A 20,077-nucleotide genomic window follows, 5' to 3' on the forward strand; every position below is an offset into this window, starting at 1 on the left:
CCGGCCATCCTGTCCCCCTCTGCCTTGTCCTTCACTTCTATCAGAGTTGTATGTTGTGATTACGTGTCAGACTTGCAGTGGGGGGGGGGGGGAGGTAAACTGGATTAAGATCAAAACTCTTTGAAGCCATTATCCTGAGTTTCTGGAAACTTTGATCATAGTATTCATTATCAGTCTGCTCCATTTTGCTAAAACAAAATAACACACATTGAATAATGTATAATAAAGCAGGTTTATGACTCTTGTGGAGGTTGAAAAGTCAGGGTGTCGGGCTTGGTTGTTCGTGGGGGCTGCTCTCTGCTTCCAAGATGGCACCTTGCTGCATCCCAGGCAGCAGGCTAGCCCAAGAGGACTCACACCCCATGGACCCCTTCTGTAAGGGACCTAATACCACTCAGGAGGGAGCATCCCTTGTGACCTAATCACCTGGTAATGGCCCCTGTTAATACTGCTACAGTGGTAAACTTGAGCTTTGGAGGAGACGCATTCACAGAGTGCTATCTTTCACTCTACTGCCTTCCTTAAACCTGACGAAATCATTTTAATCTCAACTGATAACCTTTTCAGGCTTGTTGTTTATCCAAGCTTTCTAATATGCTGCCCTTTGTTAGGGTCTTTTGTCTTTGGGTTTTAAAAATTATATTTATTTATTTGCATGTGTGCACAGAGATATGCATGGTACCTATGTGGAGGTCAGAGGAAAGACAGCCTGTGAGAGTTGGTTCTCTCCTTTCACCATATCAAATCCAGGTAGTCAGGGTTGCTGTAAGTGCCTTCACCTGCTGAGTCATCTCACTAGGTTTGTGTTGTCTTATTTAAATCATTTTGCAAATGACAAAACAAAGCACAGACAAAGGAGCTAGCCTGGCAGAGCCCACTGACAACCTCCATCCTCACTAGATAGCACTGCTGACCTTGCATACCTTCAGATACACTCCTGGGAATACCTGATGATTTTCTGGTTCTAGAAACACCTCAACTACCCCTCCTTGCAGAACATAGATAATGGTTAGACTCAGGGCGAAATGGGTTCACAAGACTTCCCTGGCTTGGGCTCTCCTTACTGCTTACTTCTGGGGCTCTTACTAGCTTCTAATATCTGTCACACCGTCTCCAGGCACACTCACTCTGCAGAGTTTAAGAGTTGTATTATCAGATGCCTGAGCAGCACCAACAATGTAAGAGAAGTCATACCATCCTTGAAACTAGAAGTGAGGTGCTGGGGTCACCACTTGCAGATATTCCCCACCCTAGCAGAGCAGGCAAGATTTCATTCAGGCTTTTCCACCAAGAAACTTGGGTCATGCCAAAGCCCTGGAGACCTAGCCACAAGGACTCTCCTGATGCCCAGACCAGGACTTACCTCTGACACTGCTGGCCTTTCTAAGACTCCTACTGCAGGTCCACAGATCCTGCTGAAGAAATTATAAGAACTCGGGTCCACACCCTCCTCAAAGTGGCTTCCAGTCCCCAGAGTGAGAGCACAGCAGGGAAGGAATCGAGTTCAGAGGAGGAGGGGAAGCTTGACAAGTGGGGATTTTTCTTTTCTTTCCAAATTCAGTTGTCTGTGCAGAGACCAAAAGAAAGAGAGAGAGCAGGTAGAAGCGCTTCAGCAAGTCAGACTTTGCAGGGAAACAAAGGAAGCATTTGTCAGAGCAGAGCGGGGAGCGAGCCCACAGAGGATTCAGGCAGTTCACACCTTGGCAAGCCCCTGCCATCGCAAGCCCTGACCTAATTTTCAGAGATACTGCTCGGATTGTTTTCCAGATAAGAGCAGGCAACCGCAAAGCTCTCCTGGGTAAAGCTTGACATCAGGAAAAATTATCCTGACTGAAGTCACTTATCTTTTTTCTTACCCCTTCCCTGATCCCCACTCTTACCCTTCCCTCTGCCTCTCCCAAACCTTCCCAGAGCAGCCAAATCACAGGGTACAAAACGGGAATAGATAGATGGCCCTGCCATCACCCGCCAACAGTGGACGAGATCCACCTGCCGCCAGTGCAGCCCGGACCAGAATAAACTAGTGACCCTTTATATGTCCTTTCCTCCTCCCTAAGACAAAGCAGATTAGCTATCTTCTGAAGGCCTAGAAGACAAGGAGTAATGTCTGCAGACACCCAATAGATTAATAATACCTCTGCAGGACGAGGGGAAAAACATTTAAAGAAAAAAATTTAAAACATGCAATTTTTTTTTTCAATTAAGAGATGTAGATGCTAGGGCTGGAGAGATGGCTCAGCGGTTAGGAGCACTGACTGCTCTTCCAAGGTTCTGAGTTCAAATCCCAGCAACCACATGGTGGCTCACAGCCATCTGTAATGAGATCTGATGCCCACTTCTGGTGTGTCTGAAGACAGCTACAGTGGGCTTACACATATAATAAATAAATAAATCTTTTTTAAAAAGAGAGAGATGTAGATGCAGCGTGGAAAGAAAGGGAAGTAGATTTTTGTATATGCAAGACCCAGGGCAGGTTAGGGCTGGAGGGGCTCAGACCTCTCACATGTCGTCGTCTGTATGGTGACCCTAAGGTGGCCAGGATAAAACTCCCCCTCCCAACAAGGCCAGATGTGGCATGATGAGGGGAGGAGAAGTCTCAGTCACACTTGATTCTTCTCATTTCTTCATGAACTCCTCTCCTGGGCTTCTTCTGGAAAAAATCAATCCTGGCTCCATCATCAGTATTTCAAAGGCAGCTTCTTGGAAGGGGGAAATAACAAAAAAAAAAAAAAAGAACGCATCCCTCATTGAAAATTCCTTTTGGTTTAACTATTCCAGATCCATCACCTGAGGGTTGATTCTTCATCCTGTCACTGAGTTGGTGAAAGTCCTGGCTACAAAGAAGAAAACTCATTCTCAGCAACTTTTAGCAATAAATCAGTGCCCCCAGTGGAGAAGTCCCTCCCTGCCCTACTAAATAGCCTAGCCATGAGCTCTCACTCCTCAGCCTCATGGAGCTGGGCGCAGACAGCTGAAACAGTCCAATATCTCAAAGGAGAAATGAGTGGGTCAGCATTTAGAACCACAGACTTGTGATAGAAAGATTTGAAGGTGTCAGACTCTAGAATGGAGAGCTACAGCCTCACTGTGACCAAGGTTTGTACCAGGCTTGAAGCTTGAGGTAGTAGAAGATAAAATGGTATCTCAAATGTGCCCCTTACCCCAAGGAAGTGACCCTCCAAGAAGAAACCACATTATCTTCCCCTAAATTTCACAGGGGCTATTACAGGCTTTTTTTTTTACTCATTTGTTGAAGCTGAATGTGCCTATCATTTGTACTGACAGTATAAGAAACAAGAAAAACAGAAAGCCTCTGTCCTAATCCTAGGTCCTACCATTCACTCCAGTACAATATCAGAGAAGCCTAGAGACTTGCTTCTCCATGAATACTTCCTCATTGTCCTGGCTACACCTTCTCAAAGTCTGCTTAGACTTGAGACTCTGTATCCATGTGATTTTTGCAAAGACCTTCTCCCAAGGATGAACTCAGTGTCTGGCCTTTATAAGAGTGATACCTGTAGCAGCGGGCTGTTTCCCACTGGGTGTGGTGTTTGGATTTTTTTTTTTACATTGTCCAGAGTCATTGCTATGTATTTCTCTATCGTGAGGACCCTAAAGAAGTATCTTGATGTCCATCTTGCACTGGGGTTATGGGACTGATTTCTTCCCAATGTCAAAGACCTAGTTATAGACCAAGGAAGGACAAAGGTTTGGTTTTCTGACAGTATCCAGCTGGGGAGTCCTTCTGCCATCCTGTCCCTGTCCATCCTCCACTGAACTGCCACGTTCCACTTTCCCTAGAAGGCTCTGCTGGTCCACAGCAGGCCCCAGTGCTGTCTGCTCAATTTTACTGAAGAACGTTGCTGTCTGCATCTCTCAGTTGCCTGGTTATTCAATCACTCTCTTGTTTACTTAACTTTTCAGCTGTGTACATATATTCTTCACAAGAAAATTATAAACAAGGTGTCTGGCATAAGCTTTATTATACCTGCTCGCTTTCCTCTCCTCCCCCCACCACCTCAACAAAACCCAATTAAGAGTGGAGGAGACATTTAACAAATACCGGCTGCTGAATGCATGAATGAATGACTTTTTTAATCAAATATAAATTAAACTGGTGTCTCATCCAAAGCAGAACTTCTTTTTGCATTAACCCTTGTGTAGCTTTTCCTGATAGTACTAGGGAACCAGTCAGGTAGATTGTTGGTCCTTGGCTCTCATTCCATGGAGGCCCCAAGGGAAGAAAAAAGCCTCCACTTGAGAGTCCTGTTGGATCTTTTGAAAGAGACCATCCAAGATTAAGATTTCAAAGAAGTGCCAGGTATAGGCACATAATCTGAAATTCCAGCACTCTGGAAACTAAAGTAGGAGGATCGTGAGTGAAGGCCAGCCTGACTGGCACATCCAGTTCTAGCCAGAGCTGTGCACTGTGTCCCTGTATCAATAGGATTAGTAGGTAGGGATGGGGTGAATAGTGACACTGTTGTTCCGGGACAGCAGAACATAATGGAAGCCTAACAAGATAAGGATCTGTGCTACCTTCAGAAGCAGATCCACCGAGGACCCAGCTGCACTCCCGGGTAGTTGTGGGCAAGTTACACAAGCTCTCATGCTAGTCCCTTGACCTTTGGAAATAGCAATCATGCCTACCCCCGAGACTGCTATGGACATGATATAACACGTATGTGAAGTGCCTCGCACCTGCTTGGCACTGGTGTGCACTTAGTTTTCTGATGCTAGGGACTGAGCCCAGAACCTCACACATGCGAAGCGCTCACTTTCCCCACAAAGTCCTCTGAAGAGATAGGGGATGAATGTATATTTTCCTTCTGGCACAGAACTAAAAATCCCTGCCTGCTTTATCTTCTCTTCTTGCTTAGCACAAGGTCCAACTCCCCTTTTTGCCTTATCTTCCAGTTGGCACAATGGCTTCTCCCACCTTCTTTTAAATATCTGAATTCAGAAATGTTAATTAGGGACTTCCCACGACTTTATGGAGGTGTCATGATTAGACCTATTATTACCACCCCAAATGGGAAAATTGAACATCTACTGCTTTATGAACCCTTTATCACAATTAATGCTGTCTCTAAAGCTTCTCATTTATTGGGTTCTGTAGTATAATCATTCCTTATATGTGTTTCAAGACCTTGTACAAGTACAAATAATTTAAACTAATTAGCTTATTATAAAAAAAGGAATGAAAACAAATGGCACATGAATGAATTGTGAGGTTTCATATGGAATTAATATCTCCCTAATACCCTCAAATTTGGTATGTTCATTATGCATCTATAATCAAACCTGATGAATCCCCTAGATAATTCGGAAGTAATTATGCACGAACCACTGCCACTTATTTTAAAGTGCTACCAAAATAAGAGATTTATCCTCAGGATCCAGTTAGGATCTCAGATAACTAGCTCTAACCTGACATCTCCTGTCAAGATCAGCCAGGAGAACTGACAGGCCCTTCCTTCCCCAGATGCTTGCCACTGACATCTGCAGAGCACAGTCATGGATCCTCAGCAAGAGCTCTGTTCAGCCCATGGGGCAGATTGTCATCTGGTGCTGCTTAGCAAGGAGGGTTAAGAGGGCTGCCTGCTGCAGTAGCCACCAGAGTTTCATGAGATGCCACACAAGGGGCCCAGTCACAGAATCCCAAGAGTCTTTTTAGGACCCATCATAGACTGCTGTATCAAAGAACCTCTGTCTCTCTTCCGCAAGGATTACAACTCTTTCCCAATATAACATACCTGTGACTCTAGGGCCCTGTGTTTGCCTGATTCATTCAAGATGGCAAAAAGAATTTTGTATTCTTTGGACTATTATATCTGGCTTTCTAGAAGGGTAGCTCCTGTTTCCTTTTAGATAAAAGCTTCAGGTTCATTGTAAATTCCCTGAAGGCCATGATAAGGCTATTTATTACATGTATTCATTGTATATGTGTAGATATCAACAAATAATTTGTTAAATATCTGGGTGCTAGACCTTAGTATTTCAGTAAATAAAACAGAAATACCTATACTTTTGTGGAATTTACATTCTAGTGGAAAGACATAAAATAAATAAAGGAAATCATATGTCACATGGAGGATACCATGAAGACAAAGCAATGGAAGTAATATGATAACCCAGTGCAAGAAGAGGTGAGCATTCTAAACAGTCTGGCCAGCCCACAAAGGCTGGCAATGGGGCCATGTCCTGAAGGTGGTGCAAACAGCCATGTGTGAAACTGAAGAGAGGGGCTCCCAAACAAAAAGAACCACAGATAGTCAAAGGCTCTGCGGTAGGGAACAGCTTGTCTGGTGAGTTTGAGAAACAGCAAAGAAGTAAGAGTGACTGGAACAGGCTGAAAGAGGGAAGAACAGAGACAGAGATGGAGAGGCAAAACCAGGTCCTTCCCTCAAGGGGGAGGGGGCAGAACGTGGTGGAGCATTTGGAAGAAATAGCACAGACTCTATACATGTTTTAAAAGATCACTCTGCTGAGCTGAGGATACATGGTGGGCAGGCTATGAGCGCGTACATTGGTTACTTCTCTCAAAATTGTAACAAAGTATCTGTGGACACCAACTTAAAGGAGGAAGAGCTCAATGTGGCTCACAGTTAGAGGGTCACAGTCCATCCAGTCAGGGAAGCCATGGTTGTAGAAGCACGAGGTCACATTGTATCCAATCAGGAAGCAAACTCAGCTTCCTGGTGCTCAGCATCCCTTCTCCTTTCTCATTCTTTTCCTCCCAGGATTCCATGCCACAGTGCTGGCCACATTAATGACAGATCTTCTCACTTGAATGAGCCATAGCCTAAAAGTCAGTCAGGTTGGTTCAGGTCTCCCTCATACCAGGAGTACACTAAGAACTCTTTGGCCACAAACCAGGCTCAGGACCACTGTGATTGGTCCATATCAAGGCAACGGAGGATGCGAAAGAACCAGATTCCCAAATTACTGATGAAAGAAGAGGCAACAGGATTTGCTGACAGCTTAGATCTTCTTTGTAAACCATTCAGCTCCCAGAGGAATAGCTTCTAGCTAGAAGGTGCCTGCTGAATGTTTGCTGAATGGATGGAGCAAACATATGCGTAAATGAAGTACTCAAATAATTTGGAACCCAGCTGGGGCGTTGGAGTTGAAATTGATTAGAAGAAACAGAACAGGTCTGGTACATCTCAGCTCTCTCCCGGGGCAGAGTTCTCTTACCTAGTAGAAACTCATTAAATATTTGTTGAATAAGTGAACAAATGACTTAATTAACGTGAATATGCAAGTCCTGGGACCTTGTTCTGATGTCCACCTGAATCCTCAGCAGAGAGTGAGAGGGTCTCCGGGATTCTCTTTTCCCAGCCCTTGGCAGAGGAACAGGGATAACCTTAAGCTCCTAATTCTGCAAAAATGGTGTCAATGTGAAGGTCCAAAGAAGTGACTGAACCAACTGTCTGGCCCCCTGTTTGTCAGGGTGGGAAGATGAGAAATATATTCTACGTATTTAAGTACCATCATCATTACTAAATTGCTGTAGGAATAAAAATTCAGTTTATACCATTGAGGATCATTAAACTCTCTTCTGAAACTGATGCCAAAATTGAAATAATTGGCTCACCGGTGATACAGCAGAGAGGATAACTGCACAGCTCGCCGGAAAGTGCAGCCTCAACATGAAGAATGGGACAGAAGCTTGGGTAGGTACACTGGCTTTGTTGGCAAAGGGTTGCTGTGTTGCAATTACAGTCGACAGCGGTAATCCTGATTAAAAATACTTGGAGCACAAATTGAGAGTCGTAGGAAAGTGAATGGATTTTGCAATTAGACAAGAGTTTCAAAGGCATGGGATTTTTTCCAAGAGCTGGTGAAGATCTGGTGTGAGAGGTCACCCGCAGATCAGACAGCCTGATACTGAGTGCAGGGGAGGCGCTAAACAAGAGCAAAATAAATAAGGGTAATAATAGATGGAGCTACCGTCCAAGAACAAAGATGCACTTTAAATGAAAATCATTACTCAAAGATGCTGAACGCAAGCCCGGCCAGGTTCAGTTGCTGACTAGAAAGTAGGAGGGGCCCCCGCTGGGTGATCATATCTCTAACCTGCAGATGCTAATGCTGACCTGTGGGGGGTGGGGCGGGTTAATTAGCTGCTGGTTGTAAAGCATTATTGCCTTGCTGAGTATTATTATTTTAATAAAAGAGGCTCATGAAAATGTCTCTGGTGGTAACTCACGAAGAATCATTTTGAGGACAAGAGTGCTCATACATCACTCTGAGTGCCGCCTATGTATTTGAGTATCAACAAAAAATTTACTGTTTAAACATAAATCTCTGGAAGAAGTTGAAGTTAATTAAAAAGGTTTAACAGCATATGCATTAGTATTAGCCCTGGCCCTCTTTAGCATGGAAGGAAGGAAAGGGAAAAAAACAGGGTTTGTGAGGACGCAGTCAGTGTAGGCATTTAATTAAATGTGGTCCAAGTAGAGGTCCAGACACCACCTTATCTGCCACTCAGTGCAAGGGGAGAGAGAGAACGGAGGGAGACAATGCCCTCTGAGAACTGGGAGTGTTTTTAATTAACAATGGCTCTGAGAGCCTCCTACAGTGTTTTCTTTAGAAATCTAGAGTTTCTTTTTTTTTTTTTTTGTGGCATGGAGATTTCTGGTCAGCCACGGGCAGCTCTGGCCCAACACTGAAGCCCAGGTTCAGTATATGTTCTCTGATTCGTGTCCAGTTACTCATCGTTGGGCTCAGCCTACCACACTTACTTACCGAGCTCTCATTCTGCCTTCTGTGTGACACCATACAGGCTAAAGGAGCTGTGGAGACCAGCTGCTCTCTGCCTCAGATAGAGCAAGTCCGGTGTGCCAACTACCAGTATCATATAGTCATTGCCACAAGAGATCTATGTATTCAATATTGAGACTGTCATAATTAATCTTCATTGTCATTTATGGGCTCTAAGATCACCATGGAAACAAATCTCCAGATATATTCATGAGAGATTACAGAGATTAGGTTAATTGAGGTGGGAAGACTCACTCTAAATGTGGGCAGTGGCATTGCACCACCTCCGTCCCAGGCTGAATACAAAGGAGAAAGTGAGCCAAGCAACTCTCTCTCTCTCTCTCTCTCTCTCTCTCTCTCTCTTTCTCTCTCTCTCTCTCTCTCTCTCTCTCTCTCTCTCTCTCTCCTTTGTGACTGTGGACCTAGTGACACTGATAGCTTCAAGCTCTTGCTGCCATAACCTTCCTGCCATGATAGACTAAAATACTGCAAACACAATTAACCCTTTCCTGCTTTAATTTGTTCTTAAACCAGCATTCTCTTGCAGTACTGAGACAAGGGACGCGCACAGGTACGCTAGATCAGGATGCTTGAAGTACATATTGAAACCCATGGCCAGAGAGGCCCAAGCTATGATGGCAGGAAAGTCAAGGTAGGAAAAATGCCATTGGCTTTTCAATTCTGCAGCTAGTCTGCATAGCTGCATTTCCTTGTCCCCACTTTTTCCTGTACAGTGTCCACCCTGCATCAACCTTGTATGAGCTCCAGGACATTGAGCTCATCCCCCTGGCCTGCCCCCCATTTATGTATTCACTTTCTTGTTGCTGAAAATGTTCTCTTTATTCCTGTCCATGTCCTCCATCAAAGTCTACACAAGCTCCCTATTGTGACATGTGCTCCTAAACCCTGGCCTTTGGTGGTGCATCATAGGACATCGGATGTTTGGGACTTGTCAAGATCAAAAGTGCCAGACTCACGTGATTGTGATCAACACTGTATGTTTTAGCACGTGCATTGTTTGCTAGCTTTGTAACCTGTTAATCATTTGTTTGGTAGATATCCTTTGTCCCTCCAACTAAAAAGGTTAACTCTGAAACATTTAGTGGGAAGGGAACCAATGGGTCCTATTGCTTTACTTCTCCGAATTCATTTCAATTTGGGCTCTTTTCCCCTGTAATCTATCCATCACGGCATATCTTATTTTTCTCATCCCATCTGCAGGATTTCTGGGTCATCATGCTCTCCTTCTTCAGGTTTTAAGCACCAGCTCTCAGCTCCCATGACCCACAATGCTTGGGGACTTCAGACTCTCCCTAGAGTCTGACCTTTTCAATCCCAACTGTCGCTCAACTCAGAACTCATCCCATTGCCAAACCCCTCCTGCTTCCTAGTGACCCACTTGTTCCCTAGTGACCACCAGCTTTGACCTTCCATTTCCTCACCTTTCTCTAGTTTCCCACACAGCACCCAGGCTTCAATGGATCTGAGACTTAGCACCACGTGGGTGATCCATCTTATGCCTACACTTTGAATCCTCACCATTTTTGACATTGCATTTGGTTTTCCAGATTCCACTTCAGCTCCTGCTACTCACCGGGTCCGTTCCCATTTAGCATGCTGGTTCCATGGAGCAAGAGTTTGTTTAGCCCTTAGACCTTTCTGGACTGTGTCCTTGCTAAGGCTTTCTGTCCCCACTCTTAGAGAGAGACTCCCACATCCTTGCTATGAACTTAAGACTTAGTCCTAGACCATAGGCTTAGTTGCAACTACAACTGAGCATGTGCACAGGGGTGTCCTACGAGGTCCCTAAGGAGCCACCCACAGCACAGATACTGTTCCTCTAAAAGTTACTGCATTTTCTCTGTGTTCCAAGAACACTTGTGCCTCAGTACTCTCACTAAATGCCCAGAGACAACCTTGCTCCCCACCGTCTGCATTCCTTGGTCACCAGTGCATATCAGCTCTTAAAGGTTTCTTCCTTTCTTTTGCCGTCAGCTTTGTTATGCATCTCACGTGGTCTCCCTTTGATGATCAGTGTCTCTGTGCTCCTCCTCCATCTTCAGTTCTTCTCCACTACACTCCTACTGCCTTAATTGTCACCTTGACCTTCCTACACCTCGGTCTGAAGCCTCTAATGATTTGCTTTGCTCAGCATCAAGTCCTTGTCCCTGGCACGGCAATCCGAGCCTTCCATGATTGAGCCTCAGCCCTGCTTCCTCCATGCACCTCTCCAGAAGCATGCCTTTCTTCTTTCCATTACAGCTTTCAAGCTGTTTCTGTCCAGATAGCCTTCGTCTACACACACGAATCCTCTCTACTCTACAAGGTCCTCTTAATGCTATCCTCCCCACGGACTTCAGCCTAACCTCCAACAGATGATAAGCTTTCCTCTGCTGTCTCTCGAATTTTCCTTCTTTTTCAATTCATTCTTTCACCCACTATTCATTAAGCATTTACTATGTGCCCAGAGCTTTAATATACATTATCCTTTTAATCCCCATGTTAACCCTAAGAAATAAAATACCTTACCATTCTTATTACAGAATGGAGGGAAATGAAGCTGTGGGCACAGCACTAAGTAGTGAGTAGCAGAGCCTGTTTTCAAGCCCAATTCCCATGCTGGAACCATGCTGTCTATAGCTGCACCCGCTTTATAGCACGTGGGCTTTGCACTGGATGAAAATAAAGGAAGAAGAAAGGAGGGAGAAAAAGAGTGAAGGGAAAGGGGTACTAGATAAAGGAAAGAAGGAAGAGAGGGAGAAGGGGAGGGACCAACCATCTTCCTACCATTCTGGATCATAGGATTCATGGACTCTGAAACTATTTTGTCCACCTTTGAATACTTAGCCTCAAACCTCACACACAGGAGATGCTTGGTAAATATTCCTTCCTGGGGCTGAGGTTAGTAAATGCTTGCTACACAAGTATGAGGATCTGGGTTCTCCCAGAACATATATTTAAAACTCAAGCACAATAGCGTATGCTTATAATCCCATGAGGAGGTGCAGAGAGTCGGGCATCCCTGGGCTCACTAGCCAGCAAGCCTAGCCTAGCTGATGAGTCCCCTAGGGTCTAAGGAAAACCTCTGTCTCAAAAGACTCTGAGAAACAACACCTGAGATTGACCTCTGACCTATACACCCACACACACCTACCCCCCCCCCACATACACACACATGCACATATGCCCGTACCTGAATTCCCATGTGCACCTTCACACATGAACACACACATACACACATGTATAATATATACTATACATTCTGTTCAAATGGGTGTGCAAGAGTTTTTCACATGTTAAACTTTAGGGCTAGATGGGGCATACTGACATGACATCACTGAACCCTGCCTTCAGAAGGATATTCTTGTGTTACCCTTCTTTGTTATGACCTCCTGCAGGCCACTCTGTCCCTATTCCTTCTCTTTCCCATGGGATATTGTCAGCATCTCTGGAGCTCCTGGCTTTCTCAAAGGCTTGTCTGTTGGAGTGGGTGGTCACCCAAGAAAATGGAAACTGTTCTTAGCCTGAGAGTTTGTTTAGGAAAGGCAGAATAGAGCAGAGTCTGCATTTCTTGGGAGACTAGGTTGTGCTTTCACAGACAGGCAATTTCACCCCCACCGTGTTCCGCTCTAGAAGGCAGTGCCTGGTGTGGGCACAACCAGGCATTTACAACAAGACTTGGCACATACAGAGCCTCTCGCTGGTCTCAGAAGGGGGAACAGTGAGAACTAATCACCAATCCCAGTGAGACCAGTGAGAAAGTAGCATGAAGAAGGAACTAGAAGGCAGGAAGGCATCTGTCAAAAATTCATTACTTGATGTGTTAACAAGATTGTTTGGGCCCCCTGCCATTCCATTGGTTATAGAGACCTGCCCTTTCCATAAGAACCTGGAAGTTCTTTCTATGAACATCCCTGTAGAGAGCCAAGCTCCTACCAGAACACCCCAGGACTCCTGCCCATCTCTGCACATTTCAGAGGGAGGCTTCTTCTCACTGCATGTCTGCACTGTGTCTGATGGAGAAGAGAGTCTTTTCATAATCGCCCCCTGGAGCTTTCCCTCTGATAAGAACAAGTAAAGGCTACAATGCTCACATCCAAGCAAGAGGACTGTGGTAGGTTTGGCAGGTAAAACATGGCTCTATGTGGGACAGGATTCATTCTGAATTCTCAAATATCCTATAAATTAATATGTAAGTGCATTTAAATATAGTGGGAATCTGGCTACAGGAGCTAGATTCTTGATGCACAACAGGGAAATGGAGCTAGCTGCAAGGGTCAGATAGCATCATGCAGACATGTAAGATGTCCTCACCCCCACCCCCAAAAAGGCAAGAGGCCCATGTTGAATGTAGCTTGCAAATGTCTTAGGAAGGCATACCCTACCAACGGGAGCCGTTTTTGCCCACAGTCCAGGTGGAAAGCACAACAGCCCCTTTCTCATAGTGGTGAGAACCAAAGGTATGCATCCCTTTGCTTCAGATCTGTGGATCTCTAATGTCTGAAAGTCCATGTGACATCCTGACCCCAATTCAGTGAAGGGATAAATAACTTTGCAAACACCAAATGGCTCTTCTAACACAAGGCCTAAGAGAGAGACTGCTGACCTCAGACCTAGCAAGAGGCCAGAGCAACTCTCTGGGTAGCCAGCGATGATGGCTGGAGTCAAGGGGAAAGCAGATGAAGTGCCAAAAGGTGGCTGACTGGTGGATAGATTTTGAGAATGCAGGTTGTGGCAACAGATTGTGTGTGGGTGTGGCAGAATGAGAAAAGTCTAAGAGTACTCAGGGGTTGGTGACCTGAGTAACAGAGAGCTTTAAATTCCCATTTGTAAAGACGAGGAGGGCTGAGAGAGGCAGGTCTGTGATCCTGGAGTACAGGGGTGTTTCAGGGCGGCTGTAGACTTGAGACACTAGAATAAATCTATTGAACTGACAGAAGAGCCAGAGGCTAAGGTGGAGCTCTCTAGTGTGAAGACCAAGGACAGAGGGAAAGATTGGTTACCTGGAGCATAACCAGAAGAGGAAAACCAGGGGTAGTCTTTCACTTGTGCCTCTACGACCCTTAGCAGAGTCAAGTATAGCCTTCAATCTGGAGGTCCTGTGGCTAATGCAGAGACTTGGAGAGAAACTGTGTGGAGCAGCACCAGATCACAGGAGAAGATGGATCTTTGGAGCCAAAGTCAAGGAATTCAGATTAATCAACACACATACTAATCAGACCAACTGGCCCCTCCAAGCCATACTTTCCAGGGACAGGAAGCCAAGGAGGACGTCATTCAGAGGCCAAATTCTTCCCTCAGAACTGTCACATAATGTGTGCAGGGAGCACGTTGGAATGCTTTTGATGTTGCTAATCTGAACTGACAGTCTGTTTTCAGGTCCCACTGGAGGACCCTTTACAAGTTGTGTGTGTGTGTGTGTGTGTGTGTGTGTGTGTGTGTGTGTGTGTGATATTCAGTCAGTCTTGACATGCTTCTACCATAAACCTATATACGGAATGGCACCAGGATTCTCACTTCTCCTCTGTTCATGGCCATTCCTCAAGGTAGCCCAAGCCAGTCTCCACTTGCCAGGACAGCTAAGTAGCTGAAAGGAAATGATGGACACAGAAAAAAGAATCGTGAGTTTGTTGGGTTGTTTGTTTGTTTGTTTGTTTGTTTGTTTGTTTTTCAGTGCAGGGGCAGATAAAGCAGTAGTGGCTTGGAAAGGTGGGAGACGAGTTGTCTCCTCTGGGTACATTCGTTTCATATTCATCATCACAGCGCGGATCATAATGAAGTTATTTAGTATTCATGCAGATGTCACATCAAGTTCCTCCATAGATGTTTTACTGTAATTTAGCATAAGTTAATGGATATCTGTATTAAAGTGTTCCCAATTAAGCAAGCGGCCTTTCTATTCTCCAGGCCAGATCGGATTGGATGGTCATGAAGTGTAAGCAAACTGAGCTCCTCAGATCCCAGCGGCAGAGGTCAAACCTGAAAGGAGTTTAGCTCCTTCTTGTGTCTATTTCATGAGAATCCTAGCGGCTCCAAAATAACTTTGTAATTGACTGATCCAGACAGATGAGTTGGAAAGTGGGTGATTGATGGGCCCAATATATTTGAAGAAAACCACCACCAAGGAGAATACTAATTGCAGAGTTGGCCCAGCTAACAGAGCGGACACAGAAATTGAGATGGGATTAGCGAGCACATCCCCAGCTTGTGGAGCTCTGAGACTTCCCCCCACCCCCCGACTGTCCTGGGATGCAATCGGTGGTTGTTTAGCATCTGTCTTCTGAGCTCTCCTGGATTAGAAGCCGCCACATTGGAAATGGTTTATTGAGCTCAGCAGAAGTTACTTTTAAAGGCTTAAGGGATTGGGTTCCACTTAAAAAAAAAAATACAAACAATTTTTAAATGAGATCTGGTCAAGCAAAGGAACTTTCCTTCCTTTGTGCTTACCCAGAGGTGCAAAAAGAAAAGAACCAAGAAATTCAAATAGAAGTACAAATAGCTGTCTAGACCTCCATTGAAGATAGGGCTGATTTGGTCAATACCTGAGTTTCTTTTTTTAAAATGTTATCGAAAGGTCAGAGCAAGTGGCCTTTGAAGGTAAATCTTATGTGACAGGTGGCCCTCCAGAGCTTAAGTCTCCAGATCCATTAGCACTCCTGTGTCTCTCTTGCCTGGTCTTTGAGATTAGTGGGAGCCGGCTACCACAAACAAGGGGCAGGCTCCAGCAACCCAGCCCAGGGCTGAGAGTCCAGTGGGACAAATGGCAATTCCTCTCATATTGCTTGTAGTTCTTAATTCATGCAGCAAAAAGTCATTAAACTGCTTAGGCTCAAGTCCTGGGGATATAGTAGCAAATAAAACAGAATTTACATCATCGAGCAAAGGAGATGAGAATTATTCAGTATCCAAACACTGTGCCTTATGCTGCTGGGGACATAGTGAGACTGGTCACCACCTGGCTTTTGAAGTACCTGTACATAATGGTCCTATGTACAACAGAAACCTTTCCACTAAGGTTCCTAGACTAAATTAATCTCATGCCTTCGAGCTGGGATCCTTCTCACCAAAGCTGATCCATGATGACCTTTGTTGATCATATGAGCACAGTGATGAGAAAGTACAGGATAAATGAAAGGCAAGGAGGAGAGAATTTCCCATGAAACTATGGACCCATGTAGCAATTCCCTCAGTCCATCTAAGGCAAAATGGCTGCCCCAGCATCTGAGTGTTCCAGATTTTCATTGATGTGACTTCATATTCATTCACAATATTGCCACGCCCAGCTTAGCTTCTGTGAGCCCAGGCTGACCTATTATGGACTTTAAACAATCTAGTAGCCACAAAGAAGAAAGGAAACGAGTTCTGGGTGGACTAAGGAGGAACATAACTAGCTATTGCCAGAGGACAGACAAGAGTTTCCCCTGTAGCATCAGCGGTTGAAACAGAGCAGGATGAAGTTTTCCGATCTTTAGAAATGAACAAGACGCTCCTGTTCCAGCTCTGGCATGTTTCTAGAAAGTCTTTTCAAGAGGAAGTGAACCATAGCCACTCAAATAATCCCTTACCCAGAATACCGTACGAAATGCTAATAAAGGCCAATAAGATGGCTCCACGGGCCTGAAGACCTGAGTTTAATCTGCAGAAGCCATGTGAAGGTGTAAGAGGGGAACAAACTCCAGAAGGCTGTTCCCCAACCTCCACATGCATGTCATGGCATGTATACACACACACACACACACACATCATACACACTCCATACACACAACATAATAAATAAATATGTTTTCATAAGAACTGCTAATACAATGTGGCCAAATTGGTGACCAAATTTTTAAAAAAGAAGAGAAAAATGAAAAGAATAAGAACAATGGCTGGGAGAAGGAAGGAGATGTTTGGAGAGGGAAGGAAACAACAAAGAGGATGGGGGAACTGTGATTAAAAAGACATTCCATACATATGCAAACATACTATAATGAGACCCATTGCTGTGTACAATGAAATATGTGCCAATTCTTTTAAACGAGGGGTAACTGGGAAAAGAAGAACTTACCTTCTTAGATTCTGAGATACCGGAACTAACAACTCAAAGCCAAGGCAAGTTGTCTTCTTGTTCTGAGCGCTACTGTCCCAAAACATTCCAATTATCCATGCAAACCTCAAAAAATACAGACAACCTAGGATGATGGAGACTGAGCTGCAGCAACAGGTCAACAGTTAGGAGTGGGTATTGCTCTTGGAAGGTCAGTTCCCAACACCTACATCAGGCAGCTCATAACCACCCTTAACTCCAGTTCAGGGGATCTGCTACTTCTCCTGACCTCCTCAGGCACCTGCGTTCACATGCAAGTACCCACAACTATGTACACTCGACTCTTATTTTTTTTTAAAAAAAAAATGATCCTCTAGTTTCATTGTTACCCATGTAACAATGAAAGAAAACTGCAAAGTCAATTTTTGTTTATTCCTCAGCCTTGAATTCAAGTGTCTCTCCTTGAAGACAACATCCTTTTCTTTCCAGTACTGCAGACACCATTCTTTGTGTTCATCTGTGCTCCTAGCATAGTCTACATTGTACACTGACCGTCCATTTACTTGCCTGTCTTCCTATTGCCACCCCTGGGTTTGGCCCATTGCAGGTATTACATAAATGTTTACTAGATAGAAGGATGGATGGATTGATAATTGGATACATTAATGACAGATGAACAGATGGTTGGGTAAATAGATGAAGTCATTTATTTACTAATAAATTGTCACTACAGACAATCCTCTTCTGCATTTTAAGCCTGAGACAGTTTCATTGTGTAACTATGTGTTCCGGGTTGACTTTAAACTTGTTATGTAGACCAATCTGTCCTGAAACTCTGAGATCTGGTGGACTCTGCCCCCTGAGTGCTGAGATTAGAGGCATGCACTTCCTTTGTTAAGAAACCACTCTATAGAGGCATCCAACCCAAGAGGGAGAAATAGGTCCCTCACTCTCCAAGTATGATTCCATCAGCCTAGACAACACTAATTATATTTTCACCAGCATTTAGACATGATTCTTCTTTCCTTTTTGAATGGATATTCCATTGGGTAGAATTTACAGGATGACGAGCTAGCTACATGTGCCTGCTGGAGTCCTGAACAAATAAGATGTAGAAGCTTGGACCGGAAGAAAGCTGGGAAAAGGAAGGGTGCACAGAGGTGGGGACTTCATGACAAGGAAGGAGTATGATATGAGCTGGGTGAACAAGAGGCCAAGAGGCAGAGGAAGGCCAGAAACGGCTGGCAGTGGCCTTCAGAGCACACAGACCAAAGCAGAAGTAGGCAGAGAAGACTGTGGCATGGTGCAACCAGGTGGCTGCTACAGATTTCTGAATTTCCCCCACTCACATTGACTTCAGGCAACACGGCAATCAGACCTTAACTTACCAGGAAGGAAGTTCTCTTCTTCACCCTCAAAGATATGCTGGCTAAAACCCTTCTTTCCAGAGCATAATGAGAGGATAGAGGTTACAGAGTGGGGATGGCGATAGAGGTGAGTCCTGACAGTGGAGAGGCAACTCTCTACCTTGTCCTTTGTCTTTTCTCTATGCAGCTCCAAGACCAGAGGAAGTGGGGGTATAAGAAACCCTGGACTTACCACCTGTCTATCTTCCTAGACTCCCATGTGTAGTTAGTTACCCCACATGTAGTTATGCTCTGGAAAGAAGGTTTTTAGCCAGCATGTCTTTGAGGGCGAAGAAGAGAACTTCTTTACTGGTAAGTTAAGGTCTGATTGCCGTGTTGCCTGAAGTCAGTGTGAGTGGGGAAATTCAGAAATCTGTAGCAGCCACCTGGTTGCACCACGCCACAGTCTAGTTAGTTACCCCATTTCACCTCTCAGTAATGACCCAACATGAGTGTTGACCTCCTTATACTGAGATGCCAAATGTCTCTGACACCAAGTGGCTCTCTTAAAAGTACACATTAAGTGGTTGATCCAGGGTTCATATTCAACATCAGAGCACCCAACCTCCCACTCAGTACCTCCTACTGCTCTGAGGAGGTACAAAAGGACTGACTGTAGCCCTTCATGGAAGGACCATAACAGCAGAAAAACCAGAGTTTGGGTGGATGTTGAGAGAGCCTAGCCTAGTATGGGTATGGGAAGAGGAGTGTGTACAGGAAGACAGTAAAGCAGGAAGTATGAGTCAGAAAGCTGCCATGTCCCGGAGGCAGAATGACTTCTATAACGTCAGCCTATTCTGAAGACAAAGCTCTCACACAGCTGACAGCATCCTATCTTTTCTCCCACCAGAGTTAAGAACATCCAGAGCCCTCACAAGAATACACTTCAGAATGGAGTAAAAGAAAGACGCTCAATTCTCATGTATTTCGTATACACTATGTGCTACCAGCCTGTTTCATTATATCCTTCAAAATCTCTGAAAGGGGTATTCCCTCCACAGTAAAAAGAGAGTAATTGGCTCAAGAATCGGAACAGCAGTAACAGTAGTCCATGCTTACTGTGCACCTGATGCACGTCATGGCTTGGGTCTACCCTGAGCATCCATTGTCTCACAGTTCTAAGAAGGATGTATACCACCTCTATTTTTGCAAACAAGAAAGCAGAAATGCAGTGTGATGTAGTTTCCCTGAAAGCCCTAAAAATAGCAAATAACAGAGTTGAGTTCTATCTCCACATCTGTCACTCTAGGGTGGGGACTGGGTTTGAGAAACAGACTTTAAATTAAAGACATCTGTGTCTTAGAGGGGTCATTTTCTTCAGTCTTACCTACCCAACCAATGCCCTCCTCTTGTGCACTGGCCCTTAATGACTGAGCCCAGTAGTCCCATTATTCTTTGCTTAGAGCCTGGAGGTGCCCAAACAGCTCATTCCTCTAAACAATGACTCTTCTATGCTCCCCCGAAGCCACTGTATAACCCCTAAGTCTAAACCCTGTGTGTATCACTCACTCATATTTCTGACAGTGATTTTCCCTGTGATCCTTCCTTTGGTGAAAGCACAGAAATTCCCCCATGAGCATCATCAGAACAAGACCCTTGGCAGCAATAGGCAGCACACACCGCTCTGTGCCTGCCTAGAAGTGAGTTACCCAACCTAGCCTCACGGCACGGCACTTGCTAGGGCACAAATTCAACGTTGAGTCCAACCTACTGAGCAAAGAAGCAAAGCTTAGTCTTCAAAGAGTGTTCTCTGACCACTCACACTCAGACCAGAATGAGTCCTGATCTAGAAGTTTAATGGCAAACAGAGCCATAATCTGGACTGCCTCTCTCGCTGAGTACAGTGGCTCTGACTCTTCAGCTCCATGGTGCT

At 44.8% G+C, this 20,077-nt stretch overlaps 1 protein-coding gene across 7 annotated transcripts in view; it reads left to right on the forward strand.

Annotated features, from left to right (window-relative positions):
* Positions 1-20,077, forward strand: part of Kirrel3 (kirre like nephrin family adhesion molecule 3) — a 573,977-nt gene that overhangs the window by 342,011 nt on the left and 211,889 nt on the right. The gene's annotated exons all lie outside the window — the stretch shown is intronic.

The sequence above is a fragment of the Mus caroli genome, unplaced genomic scaffold (assembly GCF_978045245.1).
Source record: "Mus caroli unplaced genomic scaffold, Mus_caroli_1 scaffold_11, whole genome shotgun sequence".
Taxonomy (NCBI): Eukaryota; Metazoa; Chordata; class Mammalia; order Rodentia; family Muridae; genus Mus; species Mus caroli.